This window comes from Mesoplodon densirostris, chromosome 4, assembly GCF_025265405.1.
Source record: "Mesoplodon densirostris isolate mMesDen1 chromosome 4, mMesDen1 primary haplotype, whole genome shotgun sequence".
NCBI classification, from domain to species: Eukaryota; Metazoa; Chordata; class Mammalia; order Artiodactyla; family Ziphiidae; genus Mesoplodon; species Mesoplodon densirostris.
Window position 1 is genome coordinate 113,027,369 of NC_082664.1, and position 25,118 is coordinate 113,052,486.

General features: G+C 53.8%; 9 non-coding genes across 9 annotated transcripts; all 9 read right to left on the reverse strand.

Moving 5' to 3' along the window:
• Nucleotides 1-2,684: 2,684 nt before the first annotated feature.
• Nucleotides 2,685-2,777, reverse strand: LOC132489930 (small nucleolar RNA SNORD116). The gene has a single exon (XR_009532296.1). It is a non-coding gene; the product is annotated as a small nucleolar RNA SNORD116 (small nucleolar RNA).
• A 2,684-nt stretch (nt 2,778-5,461) lies between these two features.
• Nucleotides 5,462-5,554, reverse strand: LOC132489887 (small nucleolar RNA SNORD116). Its single transcript, XR_009532255.1, has one exon. It is a non-coding gene; the product is annotated as a small nucleolar RNA SNORD116 (small nucleolar RNA).
• A 2,684-nt stretch (nt 5,555-8,238) lies between these two features.
• Nucleotides 8,239-8,331, reverse strand: LOC132489931 (small nucleolar RNA SNORD116). The gene has a single exon (XR_009532297.1). It is a non-coding gene; the product is annotated as a small nucleolar RNA SNORD116 (small nucleolar RNA).
• Nucleotides 8,332-11,016: 2,685 nt separating this feature from the next.
• Nucleotides 11,017-11,109, reverse strand: LOC132489932 (small nucleolar RNA SNORD116). Its single transcript, XR_009532298.1, has one exon. It is a non-coding gene; the product is annotated as a small nucleolar RNA SNORD116 (small nucleolar RNA).
• Nucleotides 11,110-13,793: 2,684 nt separating this feature from the next.
• LOC132489933 (small nucleolar RNA SNORD116) lies at nt 13,794-13,886 on the reverse strand. Its single transcript, XR_009532299.1, has one exon. It is a non-coding gene; the product is annotated as a small nucleolar RNA SNORD116 (small nucleolar RNA).
• Nucleotides 13,887-16,571: 2,685 nt separating this feature from the next.
• LOC132489935 (small nucleolar RNA SNORD116) lies at nt 16,572-16,664 on the reverse strand. Its single transcript, XR_009532300.1, has one exon. It is a non-coding gene; the product is annotated as a small nucleolar RNA SNORD116 (small nucleolar RNA).
• A 2,684-nt stretch (nt 16,665-19,348) lies between these two features.
• On the reverse strand, nt 19,349-19,441 carry LOC132489537 (small nucleolar RNA SNORD116). The gene has a single exon (XR_009531945.1). It is a non-coding gene; the product is annotated as a small nucleolar RNA SNORD116 (small nucleolar RNA).
• Nucleotides 19,442-22,126: 2,685 nt separating this feature from the next.
• On the reverse strand, nt 22,127-22,219 carry LOC132489936 (small nucleolar RNA SNORD116). The gene has a single exon (XR_009532301.1). It is a non-coding gene; the product is annotated as a small nucleolar RNA SNORD116 (small nucleolar RNA).
• A 2,685-nt stretch (nt 22,220-24,904) lies between these two features.
• On the reverse strand, nt 24,905-24,997 carry LOC132489937 (small nucleolar RNA SNORD116). Its single transcript, XR_009532302.1, has one exon. It is a non-coding gene; the product is annotated as a small nucleolar RNA SNORD116 (small nucleolar RNA).
• Nucleotides 24,998-25,118: the final 121 nt, after the last annotated feature.

The following is a 25,118-nucleotide window of genomic DNA, read 5'->3' on the forward strand; positions in this document are numbered from 1 at the left end:
AAGCACAGGCTGGGACGCTGCAGAACACAACCGGGCATGCCGTGGGGGTCTGAAGAGGAGAGATGACCTCGGAGTACACCAAAACCCTGGGGAATCTACAGCCCTCAGGCCACTCAGAAAGAGCAACAGTCAATCCACTCTTGCAGCCACTGGGACCGTCTGAGGAAAACCTCATATCCAATGGCACATCTTAGGGTGGGTGAAAGCCTACCTTCCTGAGTTAGCCAGAGCCACGCGTAGCAACATGCCCCCGCGTCATGTTTCCACTTTTCCTTAGCACCTGCAGTCATCAGCCAACACGTAGGTCTTCTTGTCTTTGCCGACGGCCAGCCTCGTCCAGCAGCTGCACCTGAGAACTGGACATAAATCAGGCAGGCTTCAGAATTGGACCGGTGTACTCAGAGATCATGATTCCTGAGAATTTTTACCTGGGCTTGAGCTCGGACCCTGTCTCCCAAGGATGTCTACCTTTACAGAGAACTCAATGTTTGTCTGACAGCACGACTGCAGGAAATAAGGCGTGTACGTTGGCCGGTACGTGAGAGGGTATATTTTTGTTTTCACGCATGTGCGCATGTGTGACTGTTACTGCACACGAGAACGCGCTTGTGGGCGTCTTCGTGTGCCTCTGAATCCGCATCTTGCTCTCTGTGTGTCCCTGTGGCCCTCTCCTGAGACCTCGAACCATAAAAGCCAGAGTTTATACACAGCGTCCTGGATTTGGAACCCCCAACTGAATGGAGAAAGACCTCTTCAAGCTTCAACAGACTGAATGTGAACTTTGAAACCCAGGGGGTTTTGAAATAGGCCACGGACTTCCACTCTTCCACAACCAAGCCTTCTGACCAACGCACAAACACCTGACGAGACCTGCTTTCCGACCGTGGCTGTAACATATAGATGGACCCAGAAATCCTGCAACCTAGTAGAATATGTAATGTGCACTTGGGGCCACTCCCATCATTCTTAGGACCAAGGAAACCTCCTATGGGCGGGCCGACCTGCGACTGGCAACACACAAGATGCAGCCCGGCACCTCTCAAGGGGCTAACATAATTCGGCCCAACTGCCAATTATTGCCAACTATGCCAAATCACTTTGCGAGGACCCATGGGAATGCCCACCACAGGAAGTGGTGGGCTTCAGTAACCAAGACCCACGTTCAAACCCCACTGCGGAAACTAGGCTAGCTTCCCAGGCACGTGTTGCCAGCATCCAGCCACCAGGTTTGGCGGCCCTGAACCCGGAGGAAACACTCAAATTCTTGACAGTGTTGTCGTACGTGCCCTCCTCCTGCCCACCGGGTAAGTCGAACCTACTGGAAGCCACAGACATCATTCAAACACGGGGTCACTGTATACCAGGGATGGCAGACTGCAAACATGACTGCTTTGATGACACTGACCATACCCCATGCATCCTGGCACTTCTTCACTGACAGAGTGACACTACCGAGAACCTCCCAGATGTCAAAGGCATTCTCCCCGAGGACCACAGACCGATTTCCAATGGAAGAACTCTGCTTCGCGAGGGGACCTGCAAGCTTCAAAGGGCACAGTGGCTGTCCACGGTAGCGCACCTGGCATCAGAACACTGAACGCATCTCTGCTCCGCCAACGGACTGCTCCAGATAAACCACTAGCTATCCAAAACTCCTGCGTGCCACAAGGGCTGGCCGCATCATGCCCTCTCGGAGAAACACTTTCGCTTTGCACATTCCTAAACAAGGAAACAAAGTGGCCAAAGGGCATGTTCGCATAACCCAAATACCCCCAAGGTGAGCGGCACAGACGCTTCAACATGTCTAACTTCTCGGCATCCCGCAAGACACCCTTTGGGCGACATACCTCCGGCAACGGGATCACAACTCTACGCAGGTTAAGTATGTAACCACATCCTCATGTACTGCCAAAGCCATCCCCTTCGTGGGCAGCTGATGCCAGCACATCACGAACAGGACGCATTCTTGGGAAGACGTGGCCAGCTCCTGCAACCCAATCATGACAGCCCATCCCACGACATCACACAGGACATGTCCTCATGATGCCTTGCCATCTTCTGCAGGCCAGCAGCCACCACGCAGGCTTCAATGCAGCACTCGGTCCTAACCCCACTCCACGATGACCCACTTAGTGCCAAAACTCTGTCGGGATCTGCAGTGGAGTAGCCGACATGGGCAATACCTAGCCCTAATCCATCAGCTCCCTTCCGTTGAAGACCAACACCAGCCCACACCCAACCACTGCTCCATCCCCACCGGGCACTAAAGAACTTCAACGCGCCAACACAAATGACTAGGAGGGACACAGGCCTGGCCTGAGGCTCCAGGCTCCAACCAGGGACGCTTCCTCATTTTGGCTTCCAGAAATAGCCCCCGAAGCTGCATGCACAAATGTGATCCTGGCCAAAGCACACCTTTCCAAGCTGCAAGCTTCCTGGGCCTGCACCAGCACGCACTCCGACTCTGAAGACCAGCAGGAGAGCCTTCCCCCTCGCATGCCCTCAATGGTCTTTCAGCAGGGACCTAATATGCGTAGATGACCCAGCTTATGGGCAGACACAGTGGACCCCCAGATAGGAGCACCTCGAATTCTGGAACCCTGGTGTGTGTTTGCATGCATGTCAGAAGGGGACGCTGGCACTCACTCCTCACTCTCCCGTACCCCCGAGAGACGAAAAGTGCTGGACCTCAGATTCGATGAGGAGACGGTAGAGTGTTCTCACTCATTTTGTTCAGATTTTCCAAGGAATGCATACAAGGGTGTCATCATCGATCCAAGCACAGGCTGGGACGCTGCAGAACACAACCGGGCATGCCGTGGGGGTCTGAAGAGGAGAGATGACCTCGGAGTACTCCAAAACCCTGGGGAATCCACAGCCCTCAGGCCACTTAGAAAGAGCAACAGTCAATCCACTCTTGCAGCCACTGGGACCGTCTGAGGAAAACCTCATATCCAATGGCACATCTTAGGGTGGGTGAAAGCCTACCTTCCTGAGTTAGCCAGAGCCACGCGTAGCAACATGCCCCCGCATCATTTTTCCTCTTTTCCTTAGCACCTGCAGTCATCAGCCAACGCGTAGGTCTTCTTGTCTTTGCCGACGGCCAGCCTCGTCCAGCAGCTGCACCTGAGAACTGGACATAAATCAGGCAGGCTTCAGAATTGGACCGGTGTACTCAGAGATCATGATTCCTGAGAATTTTTACCTGGGCTTGAGCTCGAACCCTGCCTCCCAAGGACGTCTACCTTTACAGATAACTCAATGTTTGTCTGACAGCACGACTGCAGGAAGTAAGGTGTGTACCTTGGCTGGTACGTGAGAGGGTATATTTTTGTTTTCACGCATGTGCGCTTGTGTGACTGTTACTGCACACGAGGACGCGCTTGTGGGCGTCTTTGTGTGCCTCTGAATCCGCACCTTGCTCTCTGAGTGTCCCTGTGGCCCTCACCTGAGACCTCGAACCATAAAAGCCAGAGTTTATACGCGGCGTCCTGAATTTGGAACCCCACACTGAATGGAGAAAGACCTCTTCAAGCTTCAACAGACTGAATGTGAACTTTGAAACCCAGGGGGTTTTGAAATAGGCCACGGACTTCCACTCTTCCACAACCAAGCCTTCTGACCAATGCACAAACACCTGACGAGACCTGCTTTCCGACAGTGGGTGTAACATATAGATGGACCCAGAAATCCTGCAACCTAGTAGAATATGTAATGTGCACTTGGGGCCACTCCCATCATTTTTAGGACCAAGGAAACCTCCTATGGGCGGGCCGACCTGCGACTGGCTACAGGCAAGATGCAGCCCGTCACCTCTCAAGGGGCTAACGAAATTCGGCCCAACTGCCAATTGTTGCCAACTATGCCAAATCACTTTGCGAGGACCCATGGGAATGCCCACCACAGGAAGTGGTGGGCTTCAGTAATCAAGACCCACGTTCAAACCCCACTGCGGAAACTAGGCTAGCTTCCCAGGCACGTGTTGCCAGCATCCAGCCACCAGGTTTGGCGGCCCTGAACCCGGAGGAAACACTCAAATTCTTGACAGTGTTGTCCTACGTGCCCTGCTCCTGACCACCGGGTAAGTCGAACCTACTGGAAGCCACAGACATCATTCAAACACGGGGTCACTGTATACCAGGGATGGCAGACTGCAAACATGACTGCTTTGATGACACTGACCATACCCCATGCATCCTGGCACTTCTTCACTGACAGAGTGACACTACCGAGAACCTCCCAGATGTCAAAGGCATTCTCCCCGAGGACCACAGACCGATTTCCAATGGAAGAACTCTGCTTCGCGAGGGGACCTGCAAGCTTCAAAGGGCACAGTGGCTGTCCACGGCAGCGCACCTGGCATCAGAACACTGAACGCATCTCTGCTCCGCCAACGGACTGCTCCAGATAAACCACTAGCTATCCAAAACTCCTGCGTGCCACAAGGGCTGGCCGCATCATGCCCTCTCGGAGAAACACTTTCGCTTTGCACATTCCCAAACAAGGAAACAAAGTGGCCAAAGGGCATGTTCGCATAACCCAAATAACCCCAAGGTGAGCGGCACAGAGGCTTCAACATATCTAACTTCTTGGCGTCCCGCAAGACACCCTTTGGGCGACATTCCTCCAGCAACGGGATCACAACTCTACGCAGGTTAAGTACGTAACCGCATCCTCACGTACTGCCAAAGCCATCCCCTTCGTGGGCAGCTGATGCCAGCACATCACGAACAGGACGCATTCTTGGGAAGACGTGGCCAGCTCCTGCAACCCAATCATGACAGCCCATCCCACGACATCACACAGGACATGTCCTCATGATGCCTTGCCATCTTCTGCAGGCCAGCAGCCACCACGCAGGCTTCAATGCAGCACTCGGTCCTAACCCCACTCCACGATGACCCACTTAGTGCCAAAACTCTGTCGGGATCTGCAGTGGAGTAGCCGACATGGGCAATACCTAGCCCTAATCCATCAGCTCCCTTCCGTTGAAGACCAACCCCAGCCCACACCCACCCACTGCTCCATCCCCACCGGGCGCTAAATGACTTCAACGCATCAAAACAAATGACGGGGAGGGACACAGGCCTGGCCTGAGGCTCCAGGCTCCAACCAGGGACGCTTCCTCATTTTGGCTTCCAGAAATAGCCCCCGAAGCTGCATGCACAAATGTGATCCTGGCCAAAGCACACCTTTCCAAGCTGCAAGCTTACTGGGCCTACACCAGCACGCACTCCGACACTGAAGACCAGCAGGAGAGCCTTCCCCCTCGCATGCCCTCAACGGTCTTTTAGCAGGGACCTAATATGCGTAGATGACCCAGCTTATGGGCAGACACAGTGGACCCCCAGATAGGAGCACCTCGAATTCTGGAACCCTGGTGTGTGTTTGCATGCAGGTCAGAAGGGGACGCTGGCCCTCACTCCTCACTCTCCCATACCCCCGAGAGACGAAACGTGCTGGACCTCAGATTCGATGAGGAGACGGTAGAGTGTTCTCACTCATTTTGTTCAGATTTTCCAAGGAATGTATACAAGGGTGTCATCATCGATCCAAGCACATGCTGGGACGCTGCAGAACACAACCGGGCATGCCGTGGGGGTCTGAAGAGGAGAGATGACCTCGGAGTACACCAAAACCCTGGGGAATCTACAGCCCTCAGGCCACTCAGAAAGAGCAACAGTCAATCCACTCTTGCAGCCACTGGGACCGTCTGAGGAAAACCTCATATCCAATGGCACATCTTAGGGTGGGTGAAAGCCTACCTTCCTGAGTTAGCCAGAGCCACGCGTAGCAACATGCCCCCGCGTCATGTTTCCACTTTTCCTTAGCACCTGCAGTCATCAGCCAACACGTAGGTCTTCTTGTCTTTGCCGACGGCCAGCCTCGTCCAGCAGCTGCACCTGAGAACTGGACATAAATCAGGCAGGCTTCAGAATTGGACCGGTGTACTCAGAGATCATGATTCATGAGAATTTTTACCTGGGCTTGAGCTCGGACCCTGTCTCCCAAGGATGTCTACCTTTACAGAGAACTCAATGTTTGTCTGACAGCACGACTGCAGGAAATAAGGCGTGTACGTTGGCCGGTACGTGAGAGGGTATATTTTTGTTTTCACGCATGTGCGCGTGTGTGACTGTTACTGCACACGAGAACGCGCTTGTGGGCGTCTTCGTGTGCCTCTGAATCCGCATCTTGCTCTCTGTGTGTCCCTGTGGCCCTCTCCTGAGACCTCGACCCATAAAAGCCAGAGTTTATACACAGCGTCCTGGATTTGGAACCCCCAACTGAATGGAGAAAGACCTCTTTAAGCTTCAACAGACTGAATGTGAACTTTGAAACCCAGGGGGTTTTGAAATAGGCCACGGACTTCCACTCTTCCACAACCAAGCCTTCTGACCAACGCACAAACACCTGACGAGACCTGCTTTCCGACCGTGGGTGTAACATATAGATGGACCCAGAAATCCTGCAACCTAGTAGAATATGTAATGTGCACTTGGGGCCACTCCCATCATTTTTAGGACCAAGGAAACCTCCTATGGGTGGGCCGACCTGCGACTGGCAACACACAAGATGCAGCCCGGCACCTCTCAAGGGGCTAACGTAATTCGGCCCAACTGCCAATTATTGCCAACTATGCCAAATCACTTTGCGAGGACCCATGGGAATGCCCACCACAGGAAGTGGTGGGCTTCAGTAACCAAGACCCACGTTCAAACCCCACTGCGGAAACTAGGCTAGCTTCCCTGGCACGTGTTGCCAGCATCCAGCCACCAGGTTTGGCGGCCCTGAACCCGGAGGAAACACTCAAATTCTTGACAGTGTTGTCGTACGTGCCCTCCTCCTGCCCACCGGGTAAGTCGAACCTACTGGAAGCCACAGACATCATTCAAACACGGGGTCACTGTATACCAGGGATGGCAGACTGCAAACATGACTGCTTTGATGACACTGACCATACCCCATGCATCCTGGCACTTCTTCACTGACAGAGTGACACTACCGAGAACCTCCCAGATATCAAAGGCATTCGCCCCGAGGACCACAGACCGATTTCCAATGGAAGAACTCTGCTTCGCGAGGGGACCTGCAAGCTTCAAAGGGCACAGTGGCTGTCCACGGCAGCGCACCTGGCATCAGAACACTGAACGCATCTCTGCTCCGCCAACGGACTGCTCCAGATAAACCACTAGCTATCCAAAACTCCTGCGTGCCACAAGGGCTGGCCGCATCAGGCCCTCTCGGAGAAACACTTTCGCTTTGCACATTCCCAAACAAGGAAACAAAGTGGCCAAAGGGCATGTTCGCATAACCCAAATACCCCCAAGGTGAGCGGCACAGACGCTTCAACATGTCTAACTTCTCGGCATCCCGCAAGACACCCTTTGGGCGACATACCTCCGGCAACGGGATCACAACTCTACGCAGGTTAAGTATGTAACCACATCCTTATGTACTGCCAAAGCCATCCCCTTCGTGGGCAGCTGATGCCAGCACATCACGAACAGGACGCATTCTTGGGAAGACGTGGCCAGCCCCTGCAACCCAATCATGACAGCCCATCCCACGACATCACACAGGACATGTCCTCATGATGCCTTGCCATCTTCTGCAGGCCAGCAGCCACCACGCAGGCTTCAATGCAGCACTCGGTCTTAACCCCACTCCACGATGACCCACTTAGTGCCAAAACTCTGTCGGGATCTGCAGTGGAGTAGCCGACATGGGCAATACCTAGCCCTAATCCATCAGCTCCCTTCCGTTGAAGACCAACCCCAGCCCACACCCAACCACTGCTCCATCCCCACCGGGCACTAAAGAAATTCAACGCGCCAAAACAAATGACTAGGAGGGACACAGGCCTGGCCTGAGGCTCCAGGCTCCAACCAGGGACGCTTCCTCATTTTGGCTTCCAGAAATAGCCCCCGAAGCTGCATGCACAAATGTGATCCTGGCCAAAGCACACCTTTCCAAGCTGCAAGCTTCCTGGGCCTGCACCAGCACGCACTCCGACTCTGAAGACCAGCAGGAGAGCCTTCCCCCTCGCATGCCCTCAATGGTCTTTCAGCAGGGACCTAATATGCGTAGATGACCCAGCTTATGGTCAGACACAGTGGACCCCCAGATAGGAGCACCTCGAATTCTGGAACCCTGGTGTGTGTTTGCATGCATGTCAGAAGGGGAAGCTGGCACTCACTCCTCACTCTCCCCTACCCCCGAGAGACGAAAAGTGCTGGACCTCAGATTCGATGAGGAGACGGTAGAGTGTTCTCACTCATTTTGTTCAGATTTTCCAAGGAATGCATACAAGGGTGTCATCATCGATCCAAGCACAGGCTGGGATGCTGCAGAACACAACCGGGCATGCCGTGGGGGTCTGAAGAGGAGAGATGACCTCGGAGTACTCCAAAACCCTGGGGAATCCACAGCCCTCAGGCCACTCAGAAAGAGCAACTGTCAATCCACTCTTGCAGCCACTGGGACTGTCTGAGGAAAACCTCATATCCAATGGCACATCTTAGGGTGGGTGAAAGCCTACCTTCCTGAGTTAGCCAGAGCCACGTGTAGCAACATGCCCCCGCATCATTTTTCCTCTTTTCCTTAGCACCTGCAGTCATCAGCCAACGCGTAGGTCTTCTTGTCTTTGCCGACGGCCAGCCTCGTCCAGCAGCTGCACCTGAGAACTGGACATAAATCAGGCAGGCTTCAGAATTGGACCGGTGTACTCAGAGATCATGATTCATGAGAATTTTTACCTGGGCTTGAGCTCGAACCCTGCCTCCCAAGGACGTCTACCTTTACAGAGAACTCAATGTTTGTCTGACAGCACGACTGCAGGAAGTAAGGTGTGTACCTTGGCTGGTACGTGAGAGGGTATATTATTGTTTTCACGCATGTGCGCTTGTGTGACTGTTACTGCACACGAGGACGCGCTTGTGGGCGTCTTTGTGTGCCTCTGAATCCGCACCTTGCTCTCTGTGTGTCCCTGTGGCCCTCTCCTGAGACCTCGACCCATAAAAGCCAGAGTTTATATGCAGCGTCCTGGATTTGGACCCCCACACTGAATGGAGAAAGACCTCTTCAAGCTTCAACAGACTGAATGTGAACTTTGAAACCCAGGGGGTTTTGAAATAGGCCACGGACTTCCACTCTTCCACAACCAAGCCTTCTGACCAATGCACAAACACCTGACGAGACCTGCTTTCCGACAGTGGGTGTAACATATAGATGGACCCAGAAATCCTGCAACCTAGTAGAATATGTAATGTGCACTTGGGGCCACTCCCATCATTTTTAGGACCAAGGAAACCTCCTATGGGCGGGCCGACCTGCGACTGGCTACAGGCAAGATGCAGCCCATCACCTCTCAAGGGGCTAACGAAATTCAGCCCAACTGCCAAATGTTGCCAACTATGCCAAATCACTTTGCGAGGACCCATGGGAATGCCCACCACAGGAAGTGGTGGGCTTCAGTAATCAAGACCCACGTTCAAACCCCACTGTGGAAACTAGGCTAGCTTCCCAGGCACGTGTTGCCAGCATCCAGCCACCAGGTTTGGCGGCCCTGAACCCGGAGGAAACACTCAAATTCTTGACAGTGTTGTCCTACGTGCCCTCCTCCTGCCCACCGGGTAAGTCGAACCTACTGGAAGCCACAGACATCATTCAAACACGGGGTCACTGTATACCAGGGATGGCAGACTGCAAACACGACTGCTTTGATGACACTGACCATACCCCATGCATCCTGGCACTTCTTCACTGACAGAGTGACACTACCGAGAACCTCACAGAGATCAAAGGCACTCTCCCCGAGGACCAGAGACCGATTTCCAATGGAAGAACTCTGCTTCGCGAGGGGACCTGCAAGCTTCAAAGGGCACAGTGGCTGTCCACGGAAGCGCACCTGGCATCGGAACACTGAATGCATCTCTGCTCCGCCAACGGACTGCTCCAGATAAACCACTAGCTATCCAAAACTCCTGCGTGCCGCAAGGGCTAGCCGCATCATGCCCTCTTGGAGAAACACTTTCGCTTTGCACATTCCCAAACAAGGAAACAAAGTGGCCAAAGGGCATGTTCGCATAACCCAAATAACCCCAAGGTGAGCGGCACAGAGGCTTCAACATATCTAACTTCTTGGCGTACCGCAAGACACCCTTTGGGCGACATTCATCCGGCAACGGGATCACAACTCTACGCAGGTTAAGTACATAACCGCATCCTCACGTACTGCCAAAGCCATCCCCTTCGTGGGCAGCTGATGCCAGCACATCACGAACAGGACGCATTCTTGGGAAGACGTGGCCAGCTCCTGCAACCCAATCATGACAGCCCATCCCACGACATCACACCGGACACTGTCATCATGATGCCTTGCCATCTTCTGCAGGCCAGCAGCCACCACGCAGGCTTCAATGCAGCACTCGGTCCTAACCCCACTCCACGATGACCCACTTAGTGCCAAAACTCTGTCGGGATCTGCAGTGGAGTAGCCGACATGGGCAATACCTAGCCCTAATCCATCAGCTCCCTTCCGTTGAAGACCAACCCCAGCCCACACCCACCCACTGCTCCATCCCCACCGGGCACTAAATGACTTCAACGCGTCAAAACAAATGACGGGGAGGGACACAGGCCTGGCCTGAGGCTCCAGGCTGCAACCAGGGACGCTTCCTCATTTTGGCTTCCAGAAATAGCCCCCGAAGCTGCATGCACAAATGTGATCCTGGCCAAAGCACACCTTTCCAAGCTGCAAGCTTACTGGGCCTACACCAGCACGCACTCCGACACTGAAGACCAGCAGGAGAGCCTTCCCCCTCGCATGCCCTCAACGGTCTTTTAGCAGGGACCTAATATGCGTAGATGACCCAGCTTATGGGCAGACACAGTGGACCGCCAGATAGGAGCACCTCGAATTCTGGAACCCTGGTGTGTGTTTGCATGCAGGTCAGAAGGGGACGCTGGCCCTCACTCCTCACTCTCCCATACCCCCGAGAGACGAAACGTGCTGGACCTCAGATTCGATGAGGAGACGGTAGAGTGTTCTCACTCATTTTGTTCAGATTTTCCAAGGAATGCATACAAGGGTGTCATCATCGATCCAAGCACAGGCTGGGACGCTGCAGAACACAACCGGGCATGCCGTGGGGGTCTGAAGAGGAGAGATGACCTCGGAGTACACCAAAACCCTGGGGAATCTACAGCCCTCAGGCCACTCAGAAAGAGCAACAGTCAATCCACTCTTGCAGCCACTGGGACCGTCTGAGGAAAACCTCATATCCAATGGCACATCTTAGGGTGGGTGAAAGCCTACCTTCCTGAGTTAGCCAGAGCCACGCGTAGCAACATGCCCCCGCGTCATGTTTCCACTTTTCCTTAGCACCTGCAGTCATCAGCCAACACGTAGGTCTTCTTGTCTTTGCCGACGGCCAGCCTCGTCCAGCAGCTGCACCTGAGAACTGGACATAAATCAGGCAGGCTTCAGAATTGGACCGGTGTACTCAGAGATCATGATTCATGAGAATTTTTACCTGGGCTTGAGCTCGGACCCTGTCTCCCAAGGATGTCTACCTTTACAGAGAACTCAATGTTTGTCTGACAGCACGACTGCAGGAAATAAGGCGTGTACGTTGGCCGGTACGTGAGAGGGTATATTTTTGTTTTCACGCATGTGCGCGTGTGTGACTGTTACTGCACACGATAACGCGCTTGTGGGCGTCTTCGTGTGCCTCTGAATCCGCATCTTGCTCTCTGTGTGTCCCTGTGGCCCTCTCCTGAGACCTCGAACCATAAAAGCCAGAGTTTATACACAGCGTCCTGGATTTGGAACCCCCAACTGAATGGAGAAAGACCTCTTCAAGCTTCAACAGACTGAATGTGAACTTTGAAACCCAGGGGGTTTTGAAATAGGCCACGGACTTCCACTCTTCCACAACCAAGCCTTCTGACCAACGCACAAACACCTGACGAGACCTGCTTTCCGACCGTGGGTGTAACATATAGATGGACCCAGAAATCCTGCAACCTAGTAGAATATGTAATGTGCACTTGGGGCCACTCCCATCATTTTTAGGACCAAGGAAACCTCCTATGGGCGGGCCGACCTGCGACTGGCAACACACAAGATGCAGCCCGGCACCTCTCAAGGGGCTAACATAATTCGGCCCAACTGCCAATTATTGCCAACTATGCCAAATCACTTTGCGAGGACCCATGGGAATGCCCACCACAGGAAGTGGTGGGCTTCAGTAACCAAGACCCACGTTCAAACCCCACTGCGGAAACTAGGCTAGCTTCCCAGGCACGTGTTGCCAGCATCCAGCCACCAGGTTTGGCGGCCCTGAACCCGGAGGAAACACTCAAATTCGTGACAGTGTTGTCGTACGTGCCCTCCTCCTGCCCACCGGGTAAGTCGAACCTACTGGAAGCCACAGACATCATTCAAACACGGGGTCACTGTATACCAGGGATGGCAGACTGCAAACATGACTGCTTTGATGACACTGACCATACACCATGCATCCTGGCACTTCTTCACTGACAGAGTGACACTACCGAGAACCTCCCAGATGTCAAAGGCATTCTCCCCGAGGACCACAGACCGATTTCCAATGGAAGAACTCTGCTTCGTGAGGGGACCTGCAAGCTTCAAAGGGCACAGTGGCTGTCCACGGCAGCGCACCTGGCATCAGAACACTGAACGCATCTCTGCTCCGCCAACGGACTGCTCCAGATAAACCACTAGCTGTCCAAAACTCCTGCGTGCCACAAGGGCTGGCCGCATCATGCCCTCTCGGAGAAACACTTTCGCTTTGCACATTCCCAAACAAGGAAACAAAGTGGCCAAAGGGCATGTTCGCATAACCCAAATACCCCCAAGGTGAGCGGCACAGACGCTTCAACATGTCTAACTTCTCGGCATCCCGCAAGACACCCTTTGGGCGACATACCTCCGGCAACGGGATCACAACTCTACGCAGGTTAAGTATGTAACCACATCCTCATGTACTGCCAAAGCCATCCCCTTCGTGGGCAGCTGATGCCAGCACATCACGAACAGGACGCATTCTTGGGAAGACGTGGCCAGCCCCTGCAACCCAATCATGACAGCCCATCCCACGACATCACACAGGACATGTCCTCATGATGCCTTGCCATCTTCTGCAGGCCAGCAGCCACCACGCAGGCTTCAATGCAGCACTCGGTCCTAACCCCACTCCACGATGACCCACTTAGTGCCAAAACTCTGTCGGGATCTGCAGTGGAGTAGCCGACATGGGCAATACCTAGCCCTAATCCATCAGCTCCCTTCCGTTGAAGACCAACCCCAGCCCACACCCAACCACTGCTCCATCCCCACCGGGCACTAAAGAACTTCAACGCGCCAAAACAAATGACTAGGAGGGACACAGGCCTGGCCTGAGGCTCCAGGCTCCAACCAGGGACGCTTCCTCATTTTGGCTTCCAGAAATAGCCCCCGAAGCTGCATGCACAAATGTGATCCTGGCCAAAGCACACCTTTCCAAGCTGCAAGCTTCCTGGGCCTGCACCAGCACGCACTCCGACTCTGAAGACCAGCAGGAGAGCCTTCCCCCTCGCATGCCCTCAATGGTCTTTCAGCAGGGACCTAATATGCGTAGATGACCCAGCTTATGGGCAGACACAGTGGACCCCCAGATAGGAGCACCTCGAATTCTGGAACCCTGGTGTGTGTTTGCATGCATGTCAGAAGGGGACGCTGGCACTCACTCCTCACTCTCCCCTACCCCCGAGAGACGAAAAGTGCTGGACCTCAGATTCGATGAGGAGACGGTAGAGTGTTCTCACTCATTTTGTTCAGATTTTCCAAGGAATGCATACAAGGGTGTCATCATCGATCCAAGCACAGGCTGGGACGCTGCAGAACACAACCGGGCATGCCGTGGGGGTCTGAAGAGGAGAGATGACCTCGGAGTACTCCAAAACCCTGGGGAATCCACAGCCCTCAGGCCACTCAGAAAGAGCAACAGTCAATCCACTCTTGCAGCCACTGGGACCGTCTGAGGAAAACCTCATATCCAATGGCACATCTTAGGGTGGGTGAAAGCCTACCTTCCTGAGTTAGCCAGAGCCACGCGTAGCAACATGCCCCCGCGTCATGTTTCCACTTTTCCTTAGCACCTGCAGTCATCAGCCAACGCGTAGGTCTTCTTGTCTTTGCCGACGGCCAGCCTCGTCCAGCAGCTGCACCTGAGAACTGGACATAAATCAAGCAGGCTTCAGAATTGGACCGGTGTACTCAGAGATCATGATTCCTGAGAATTTTTACCTGGGCTTGAGCTCGAACCCTGCCTCCCAAGGACGTCTATCTTTACAGATAACTCAATGTTTGTCTGACAGCACGACTGCAGAAAGTAAGGTGTGTACCTTGGCTGGTACGTGAGAGGCTATATTTTTGTTTTCACGCATGTGCGCTTGTGTGACTGTTACTGCACATGAGGACGCGCTTGTGGGCGTCTTTGTGTGCCTCTGAATCCGCACCTTGCTCTCTGTGTGTCCCTGTGGCCCTCTCCTGAGACCTCGAACCATAAAAGCCAGAGTTTATACGCAGCGTCCTGGATTTGGAACCCCACACTGAATGGAGAAAGACCTCTTCAAGCTTCAACAGACTGAATGTGAACTTTGAAACCCAGGGGGTTTTGAAATAGGCCACGGACTTCCACTCTTCCACAACCAAGCCTTCTGACCAATGCACAAACACCTGACGAGACCTGCTTTCCGACAGTGGGTGTAACATATAGATGGACCCAGAAATCCTGCAACCTAGTAGAATATGTAATGTGCACTTGGGGCCACTCCCATCATTTTTAGGACCAAGGAAACCTCCTATGGGCGGGCCGACCTGCGACTGGCTACAGGCAAGATGCAGCCCGTCACCTCTCAAGGGGCTAACGAAATTCGGCCCAACTGCCAATTGTTGCCAACTATGCCAAATCACTTTGCGAGGACCCATGGGAATGCCCACCACAGGAAGTGGTGGGCTTCAGTAATCAAGACCCACGTTCAAACCCCACTGCGGAAACTAGGCTAGCTTCCCAGGCACGTGTTGCCAGCATCCAGCCACCAGGTTTGGCGGCCCTGAACCCGGAGGAAACACTCAAATTCTTGACAGTGTTGTCCTACGTGCCCTCCTCCTGCCCACCGGGTAAGTCGAACCTACTGGAAGCCACAGACATCATTCAAACACGGGGTCACTGTATACCAGGGATGGCAGACTGCAAACACGACTGCTTTGATGACACTGACCATACCCCATGCATCCTGGCACTTCTTCACTGACAGAGTGACACTACCGAGAACCTCACAGAGATCAAAGGCACTCTCCCCGAGGACCAGAGATCGATTTCCAATGGAAGAACTCTGCTTCGCGAGGGGACCTGCAAGCTTCAAAGGGCACAGTGGCTGTCCACGGCAGTGCACCTGGCATCGGAACACTGAATGCATCTCTGCTCCGCCAACGGACTGCTCCAGATAAACCACTAGCTATCCAAAACTCCTGCGTGCCGCAAGGGCTAGCCGCATCATGCCCTCTTGGAGAAACACTTTCGCTTTGCACATTCCCAAACAAGGAAACAAAGTGGCCAAAGGGCATGTTCGCATAACCCAAATAACCCCAAGGTGAGCGGCACAGAGGCTTCAACATATCTAACTTCTTGGCGTACCGCAAGACACCCTTTGGGCGACATTCATCCGGCAACGGGATCACAACTCTACGCAGGTTAAGTACGTAACCGCATCCTCACGTACTGCCAAAGCCATCCCCTTCGTGGGCAGCTGATGCCAGCACATCACGAACAGGACGCATTCTTGGGAAGACGTGGCCAGCTCCTGCAACCCAATCATGACAGCCCATCCCACGACATCACACCGGACACTGTCATCATGATGCCTTGCCATCTTCTGCAGGCCAGCAGCCACCACGCAGGCTTCAATGCAGCACTCGGTCCTAACCCCACTCCACGATGACCCACTTAGTGCCAAAACTCTGTCGGGATCTGCAGTGGAGTAGCCAACATGGGCAATACCTAGCCCTAATCCATCAGCTCCCTTCCGTTGAAGACCAACCCCAGCCCACACCCAACCACTGCTCCATCCCCACCGGGCACTAAATGACTTCAACGCGTCAAAACAAATGACGGGGAGGGACACAGGCCTGGCCTGAGGCTCCAGGCTCCAACCAGGGACGCTTCCTCATTTTGGCTTCCAGAAATAGCCCCCGAAGCTGCATGCACAAATGTGATCCTGGCCAAAGCACACCTTTCCAAGCTGCAAGCTTACTGGGCCTACACCAGCACGCACTCCGACACTGAAGACCAGCAGGAGAGCCTTCCCCCTCGCATGCCCTCAACGGTCTTTTAGCAGGGACCTAATATGCGTAGATGACCCAGCTTATGGGCAGACACAGTGGACCCCCAGATAGGAGCACCTCGAATTCTGGAACCCTGGTGTGTGTTTGCATGCAGGTCAGAAGGGGACGCTGGCCCTCACTCCTCACTCTCCCATACCCCCGAGAGACGAAACGTGCTGGACCTCAGATTCGATGAGGAGACGGTAGAGTGTTCTCACTCATTTTGTTCAGATTTTCCAAGGAATGCATACAAGGGTGTCATCATCGATCCAAGCACAGGCTGGGACGCTGCAGAACACAACCGGGCATGCCGTGGGGGTCTGAAGAGGAGAGATGACCTCGGAGTACACCAAAACCCTGGGGAATCTACAGCCCTCAGGCCACTCAGAAAGAGCAACAGTCAATCCACTCTTGCAGCCACTGGGACCGTCTGAGGAAAACCTCATATCCAATGGCACATCTTAGGGTGGGTGAAAGCCTACCTTCCTGAGTTAGCCAGAGTCACGCGTAGCAACATGCCCCCGCGTCATGTTTCCACTTTTCCTTAGCACCTGCAGTCATCAGCCAACACGTAGGTCTTCTTGTCTTTGCCGACGGCCAGCCTCGTCCAGCAGCTGCACCTGAGAACTGGACATAAATCAGGCAGGCTTCAGAATTGGACCGGTGTACTCAGAGATCATGATTCATGAGAATTTTTACCTGGGCTTGAGCTCGGACCCTGTCTCCCAAGGATGTCTACCTTTACAGAGAACTCAATGTTTGTCTGACAGCACGACTGCAGGAAATAAGGCGTGTACGTTGGCCGGTACGTGAGAGGGTATATTTTTGTTTTCACGCATGTGCGCGTGTGTGACTGTTACTGCACACGAGAACGCGCTTGTGGGCGTCTTCGTGTGCCTCTGAATCCGCATCTTGCTCTCTGTGTGTCCCTGTGGCCCTCTCCTGAGACCTCGAACCATAAAAGCCAGAGTTTATACACAGCGTCCTGGATTTGGAACCCCCAACTGAATGGAGAAAGACCTCTTCAAGCTTCAACAGACTGAATGTGAACTTTGAAACCCAGGGGGTTTTGAAATAGGCCACGGACTTCCACTCTTCCACAACCAAGCCTTCTGACCAACGCACAAACACCTGACGAGACCTGCTTTCCGACCGTGGGTGTAACATATAGATGGACCCAGAAATCCTGCAACCTAGTAGAATATGTAATGTGCACTTGGGGCCACTCCCATCATTTTTAGGACCAAGGAAACCTCCTATGGGCGGGCCGACCTGCGACTGGCAACACACAAGATGCAGCCCGGCACCTCTCAAGGGGCTAACATAATTCGGCCCAACTGCCAATTATTGCCAACTATGCCAAATCACTTTGCGAGGACCCATGGGAATGCCCACCACAGGAAGTGGTGGGCTTCAGTAACCAAGACCCACGTTCAAACCCCACTGCGGAAACTAGGCTAGCTTCCCAGGCACGTGTTGCCAGCATCCAGCCACCAGGTTTGGCGGCCCTGAACCCGGAGGAAACACTCAAATTCGTGACAGTGTTGTCGTACGTGCCCTCCTCCTGCCCACCGGGTAAGTCGAACCTACTGGAAGCCACAGACATCATTCAAACACGGGGTCACTGTATACCAGGGATGGCAGACTGCAAACATGACTGCTTTGATGACACTGACCATACCCCATGCATCCTGGCACTTCTTCACTGACAGAATGACACTACCGAGAACCTCCCAGATGTCAAAGGCATTCTCCCCGAGGACCACAGACCGATTTCCAATGGAAGAACTCTGCTTCGCGAGGGGACCTGCAAGCTTCAAAGGGCACAGTGGCTGTCCTCAGCAGCGCACCTGGCATCAGAACACTGAACGCATCTCTGCTCCGCCAACGGACTGCTCCAGATAAACCACTAGCTGTCCAAAACTCCTGCATGCCACAAGGGCTGGCCGCATCATGCCCTCTCGGAGAAACACTTTCACTTTGCACATTCCCAAACAAGGAAACAAAGTGGCCAAAGGGCATGTTCGCATAACCCAAATACCCCCAAGGTGAGCGGCACAGACGCTTCAACATGTCTAACTTCTCGGCATCCCGCAAGACACCCTTTGGGCGACATACCTCCGGCAACGGGATCACAACTCTACGCAGGTTAAGTATGTAACCACATCCTCATGTACTGCCAAAGCCATCCCCTTCGTGGGCAGCTGATGCCAGCACATCACGAACAGGACGCATTCTTGGGAAGACGTGGCCAGCCCCTGCAACCCAATCATGACAGCCCATCCCACGACATCACACAGGACATGTCCTCATGATGCCTTGCCATCTTCTGCAGGCCAGCAGCCACCACGCAGGCTTCAATGCAGCACTCGGTCCTAACCCCACTCCACGATGACCCACTTAGTGCCAAATCTCTGTCGGGATCTGCAGTGGAGTAGCCGACATGGGCAATACCTAGCCCTAATCCATCAGCTCCCTTCCGTTGAAGACCAACCCCAGCCCACACCCAACCACTGCTCCATCCCCACCGGGCACTAAAGAACTTCAGCGCGCCAAAACAAATGACTAGGAGGGACACAGGCCTGGCCTGAGGCTCCAGGCTCCAACCAGGGACTCTTCCTCATTTTGGCTTCCAGAAATAGCCCCCGAAGCTGCATGCACAAATGTGATCCTGGCCAAAGCACACCTTTCCAAGCTGCAAGCTTCCTGGGCCTGCACCAGCACGCACTCCGACTCTGAAGACCAGCAGGAGAGCCTTCCCCCTCGCATGCCCTCAATGGTCTTTCAGCAGGGACCTAATATGCGTAGATGACCCAGCTTATGGGCAGACACAGTGGACCCCCAGATAGGAGCACCTCGAATTCTGGAACCCTGGTGTGTGTTTGCATGCATGTCAGAAGGGGACGCTGGCACTCACTCCTCACTCTCCCCTACCCCCGAGAGACGAAAAGTGCTGGACCTCAGATTCGATGAGGAGACGGTAGAGTGTTCTCACTCATTTTCTTCAGATTTTCCAAGGAATGCATACAAGGGTGTCATCATCGATCCAAGCACAGGCTGGGACGCTGCAGAACACAACCGGGCATGCCGTGGGGGTCTGAAGAGGAGAGATGACCTCGGAGTACTCCAAAACCCTGGGGAATCCACAGCCCTCAGGCCACTCAGAAAGAGCAACAGTCAATCCACTCTTGCAGCCACTGGGACCGTCTGAGGAAAACCTCATATCCAATGGCACATCTTAGGGTGGGTGAAAGCCTACCTTCCTGAGTTAGCCAGAGCCACGCGTAGCAACATGCCCCCGCATCATTTTTCCTCTTTTCCTTAGCACCTGCAGTCATCAGCCAACGCGTAGGTCTTCTTGTCTTTGCCGACGGCCAGCCTCGTCCAGCAGCTGCACCTGAGAACTGGACATAAATCAGGCAGGCTTCAGAATTGGACCGGTGTACTCAGAGATCATGATTCATGAGAATTTTTACCTGGGCTTGAGCTCGAACCCTGCCTCCCAAGGACGTCTACCTTTACAGAGAACTCAATGTTTGTCTGACAGCACGACTGCAGGAAGTAAGGTGTGTACCTTGGCTGGTACGTGAGAGGGTATATTTTTGTTTTCACGCATGTGCGCTTGTGTGGCTGTTACTGCACACGAGGACGCGCTTGTGGGCGTCTTTGTGTGCCTCTGAATCCGCACCTTGCTCTCTGTGTGTCCCTGTGGCCCTCTCCTGAGACCTCAAACCATAAAAGCCAGAGTTTATACGCAGCGTCCTGGATTTGGACCCCCACACTGAATGGAGAAAGACCTCTTCAAGCTTCAACAGACTGAATGTGAACTTTGAAACCCAGGGGGTTTTGAAATAGGCCACGGACTTCCACTCTTCCACAACCAAGCCTTCTGACCAATGCACAAACACCTGACGAGACCTGCTTTCCGACAGTGGGTGTAACATATAGATGGACCCAGAAATCCTGCAACCTAGTAGAATATGTAATGTGCACTTGGGGCCACTCCCATCATTTTTAGGACCAAGGAAACCTCCTATGGGCGGGCCGACCTGCGACTGGCTACAGGCAAGATGCAGCCTGTCACCTGTCAAGGGGCTAACGAAATTCGGCCCAACTTCCAATTGTTGCCAACTATGCCAAATCACTTTGCGAGGACCCATGGGAATGCCCACCACAGGAAGTGGTGGGCTTCAGTAATCAAGACCCACGTTCAAACCCCACTGCGGAAACTAGGCTAGCTTCCCAGGCACGTGTTGCCAGCACCCAGCCACCAGGTTTGGCGGCCCTGAACCCGGAGGAAACACTCAAATTCTTGACAGTGTTGTCCTACGTGCCCTCCTCCTGCCCACCGGGTAAGTCGAACCTACTGGAAGCCACAGACATCATTCAAACACGGGGTCACTGTATACCAGGGATGGCAGACTGCAAACACGACTGCTTTGATGACACTGACCATACCCCATGCATCCTGGCACTTCTTCACTGACAGAGTGACACTACCGAGAACCTCACAGAGATCAAAGGCACTCTCCCCGAGGACCAGAGACCGATTTCCAATGGAAGAACTCTGCTTCGCGAGGGGACCTGCGAGCTTCAAAGGGCACAGTGGCTGTCCACGGAAGCGCACCTGGCATCGGAACACTGAATGCATCTCTGCTCCGCCAACGGACTGCTCCAGATAAACCACTAGCTATCCAAAACTCCTGCGTGCCACAAGGGCTAGCCGCATCATGCCCTCTTGGAGAAACACTTTCGCTTTGCACATTCCCAAACAAGGAAACAAAGTGGCCAAAGGGCATGTTCGCATAACCCAAATAACCCCAAGGTGAGCGGCACAGAGGCTTCAACATATCTAACTTCTTGGCGTCCCGCAAGACACCCTTTGGGCGACATTCCTCCGGCAACCGGATCACAACTCTACGCAGGTTAAGTACGTAACCGCATCCTCATATACTGCCAAAGCCATCCCCTTCGTGGGCAGCTGATGCCAGCACATCACGAACAGGACGCATTCTTGGGAAGACGTGGCCAGCTCCTGCAACCCAATCATGACAGCCCATCCCACGACATCACACCGGACACTGTCATCATGATGCCTTGCCATCTTCTGCAGGCCAGCAGCCACCACGCAGGCTTCAATGCAGCACTCGGTCCTAACCCCACTCCACGATGACCCACTTAGTGCCAAAACTCTGTCGGGATCTGCAGTGGAGTAGCCGACATGGGCAATACCTAGCCCTAATCCATCAGCTCCCTTCCGTTGAAGACCAACCCCAGCCCACACCCACCCACTGCTCCATCCCCACCGGGCACTAAATGACTTCAACGCGTCAAAACAAATGACGGGGAGGGACACAGGCCTGGCCTGAGGCTCCAGGCTCCAACCAGGGACGCTTCCTCATTTTGGCTTCCAGAAATAGCCCCCGAAGCTGCATGCACAAATGTGATCCTGGCCAAAGCACACCTTTCCAAGCTGCAAGCTTACTGGGCCTACACCAGCACGCACTCCGACACTGAAGACCAGCAGGAGAGCCTTCCCCCTCGCATGCCCTCAACGGTCTTTTAGCAGGGACCTAATATATGTAGATGACCCAGCTTATGGGCAGACACAGTGGACACCCAGATAGGAGCACCTCGAATTCTGGAACCATGGTGTGTGTTTGCATGCAGGTCAGAAGGGGACGCTGGCCCTCACTCCTCACTCTCCCCTACCCCCGAGAGACGAAACGTGCTGGACCTCAGATTCGATGAGGAGACGGTAGAGTGTTCTCACTCATTTTGTTCAGATTTTCCAAGGAATGCATACAAGGGTGTCATCATCGATCCAAGCACAGGCTGGGATGCTGCAGAACACAACCGGGCATGCTGTGGGGGTCTGAAGAGGAGAGATGACCTCGGAGTACACCAAAACCCTGGGGAATCTACAGCCCTCAGGCCACTCAGAAAGAGCAACAGTCAATCCACTCTTGCAGCCACTGGGACCGTCTGAGGAAAACCTCATATCCAATGGCACATCTTAGGGTGGGTGAAAGCCTACCTTCCTGAGTTAGCCAGAGCCACGCGTAGCAACATGCCCCCGCGTCATGTTTCCACTTTTCCTTAGCACCTGCAGTCATCAGCCAACGCGTAGGTCTTCTTGTCTTTGCCGACGGCCAGCCTCGTCCAGCAGCTGCACCTGAGAACTGGACATAAATCAAGCAGGCTTCAGAATTGGACCGGTGTACTCAGAGATCATGATTCATGAGAATTTTTACCTGGGCTTGAGCTCGAACCCTGCCTCCCAAGGACGTCTACCTTTACAGATAACTCAATGTTTGTCTGACAGCACGACTGCAGGAAGTAAGGTGTGTACCTTGGCTGGTACGTGAGAGGCTATATTTTTGTTTTCACGCATGTGCGCTTGTGTGACTGTTACTGCACATGAGGACGCGCTTGTGGGCGTCTTTGTGTGCCTCTGAATCCGCACCTTGCTCTCTGTGTGTCCCTGTGGCCCTCTCCTGAGACCTCGAACCATAAAAGCCAGAGTTTATACGCAGCGTCCTGGATTTGGAACCCCACACTGAATGGAGAAAGACCTCTTCAAGCTTCAACAGACTGAATGTGAACTTTGAAACCCAGGGGGTTTTGAAATAGGCCACGGACTTCCACTCTTCCACAACCAAGCCTTCTGACCAATGCACAAACACCTGACGAGACCTGCTTTCCGACAGTGGGTGTAACATATAGATGGACCCAGAAATCCTGCAACCTAGTAGAATATGTAATGTGCACTTGGGGCCACTCCCATCATTTTTAGGACCAAGGAAACCTCCTATGGGCGGGCCGACCTGCGACTGGCTACAGGCAAGATGCAGCCCGTCACCTCTCAAGGGGCTAACGAAATTCGGCCCAACTGCCAATTGTTGCCAACTATGCCAAATCACTTTGCGAGGACCCATGGGAATGCCCACCACAGGAAGTGGTGGGCTTCAGTAATCAAGACCCACGTTCAAACCCCACTGCGGAAACTAGGCTAGCTTCCCAGGCACGTGTTGCCAGCATCCAGCCACCAGGTTTGGCGGCCCTGAACCCGGAGGAAACACTCAAATTCTTGACAGTGTTGTCCTACGTGCCCTCCTCCTGCCCACCGGGTAAGTCGAACCTACTGGAAGCCACAGACATCATTCAAACACGGGGTCACTGTATACCAGGGATGGCAGACTGCAAACACGACTGCTTTGATGACACTGACCATACCCCATGCATCCTGGCACTTCTTCACTGACAGAGTGACATTACCGAGAACCTCACAGAGATCAAAGGCACTCTCCCCGAGGACCAGAGATCGATTTCCAATGGAAGAACTCTGCTTCGCGAGGGGACCTGCAAGCTTCAAAGGGCACAGTGGCTGTCCACGGCAGCGCACCTGGCATCGGAACACTGAATGCATCTCTGCTCCGCCAACGGACTGCTCCAGATAAACCACTAGCTATCCAAAACTCCTGCGTGCCACAAGGGCTAGCCGCATCATGCCCTCTTGGAGAAACACTTTCGCTTTGCACATTCCCAAACAAGGAAACAAAGTGGCCAAAGGGCATGTTCGCATAACCCAAATAACCCCAAGGTGAGCGGCACAGAGGCTTCAACATATCTAACTTCTTGGCGTACCGCAAGACACCCTTTGGGCGACATTCATCCGGCAACGGGATCACAACTCTACGCAGGTTAAGTACGTAACCGCATCCTCACGTACTGCCAAAGCCAACCTCTTCGTGGGCAGCTGATGCCAGCACATCACGAACAGGACGCATTCTTGGGAAGACGTGGCCAGCTCCTGCAACCCAATCATGACAGCCCATCCCACGACATCACACCGGACACTGTCATCATGATGCCTTGCCATCTTCTGCAGGCCAGCAGCCACCACGCAGGCTTCAATGCAGCACTCGGTCCTAACCCCACTCCACGATGACCCACTTAGTGCCAAAACTCTGTCGGGATCTGCAGTGGAGTAGCCGACATGGGCAATACCTAGCCCTAATCCATCAGCTCCCTTCCGTTGAAGACCAACCCCAGCCCACACCCACCCACTGCTCCATCCCCACCGGGCACTAAATGACTTCAACGCGTCAAAACAAATGACGGGGAGGGACACAGGCCTGGCCTGAGGCTCCAGGCTCCAACCAGGGACGCTTCCTCATTTTGGCTTCCAGAAATAGCCCCCGAAGCTGCATGCACAAATGTGATCCTGGCCAAAGCACACCTTTCCAAGCTGCAAGCTTACTGGGCCTACACCAGCACGCACTCCGACACTGAAGACCAGCAGGAGAGCCTTCCCCCTCGCATGCCCTCAACGGTCTTTTAGCAGGGACCTAATATGCGTAGATGACCCAGCTTATGGGCAGACACAGTGGACCCCCAGATAGGAGCACCTCGAATTCTGGAACCCTGGTGTGTGTTTGCATGCAGGTCAGAAGGGGACGCTGGCCCTCACTCCTCACTCTCCCATACCCCCGAGAGACGAAACGTGCTGGACCTCAGATTCGATGAGGAGACGGTAGAGTGTTCTCACTCATTTTGTTCAGATTTTCCAAGGAATGCATACAAGGGTGTCATCATCGATCCAAGCACAGGCTGGGACGCTGCAGAACACAACCGGGCATGCCGTGGGGGTCTGAAGAGGAGAGATGACCTCGGAGTACACCAAAACCCTGGGGAATCTACAGCCCTCAGGCCACTCAGAAAG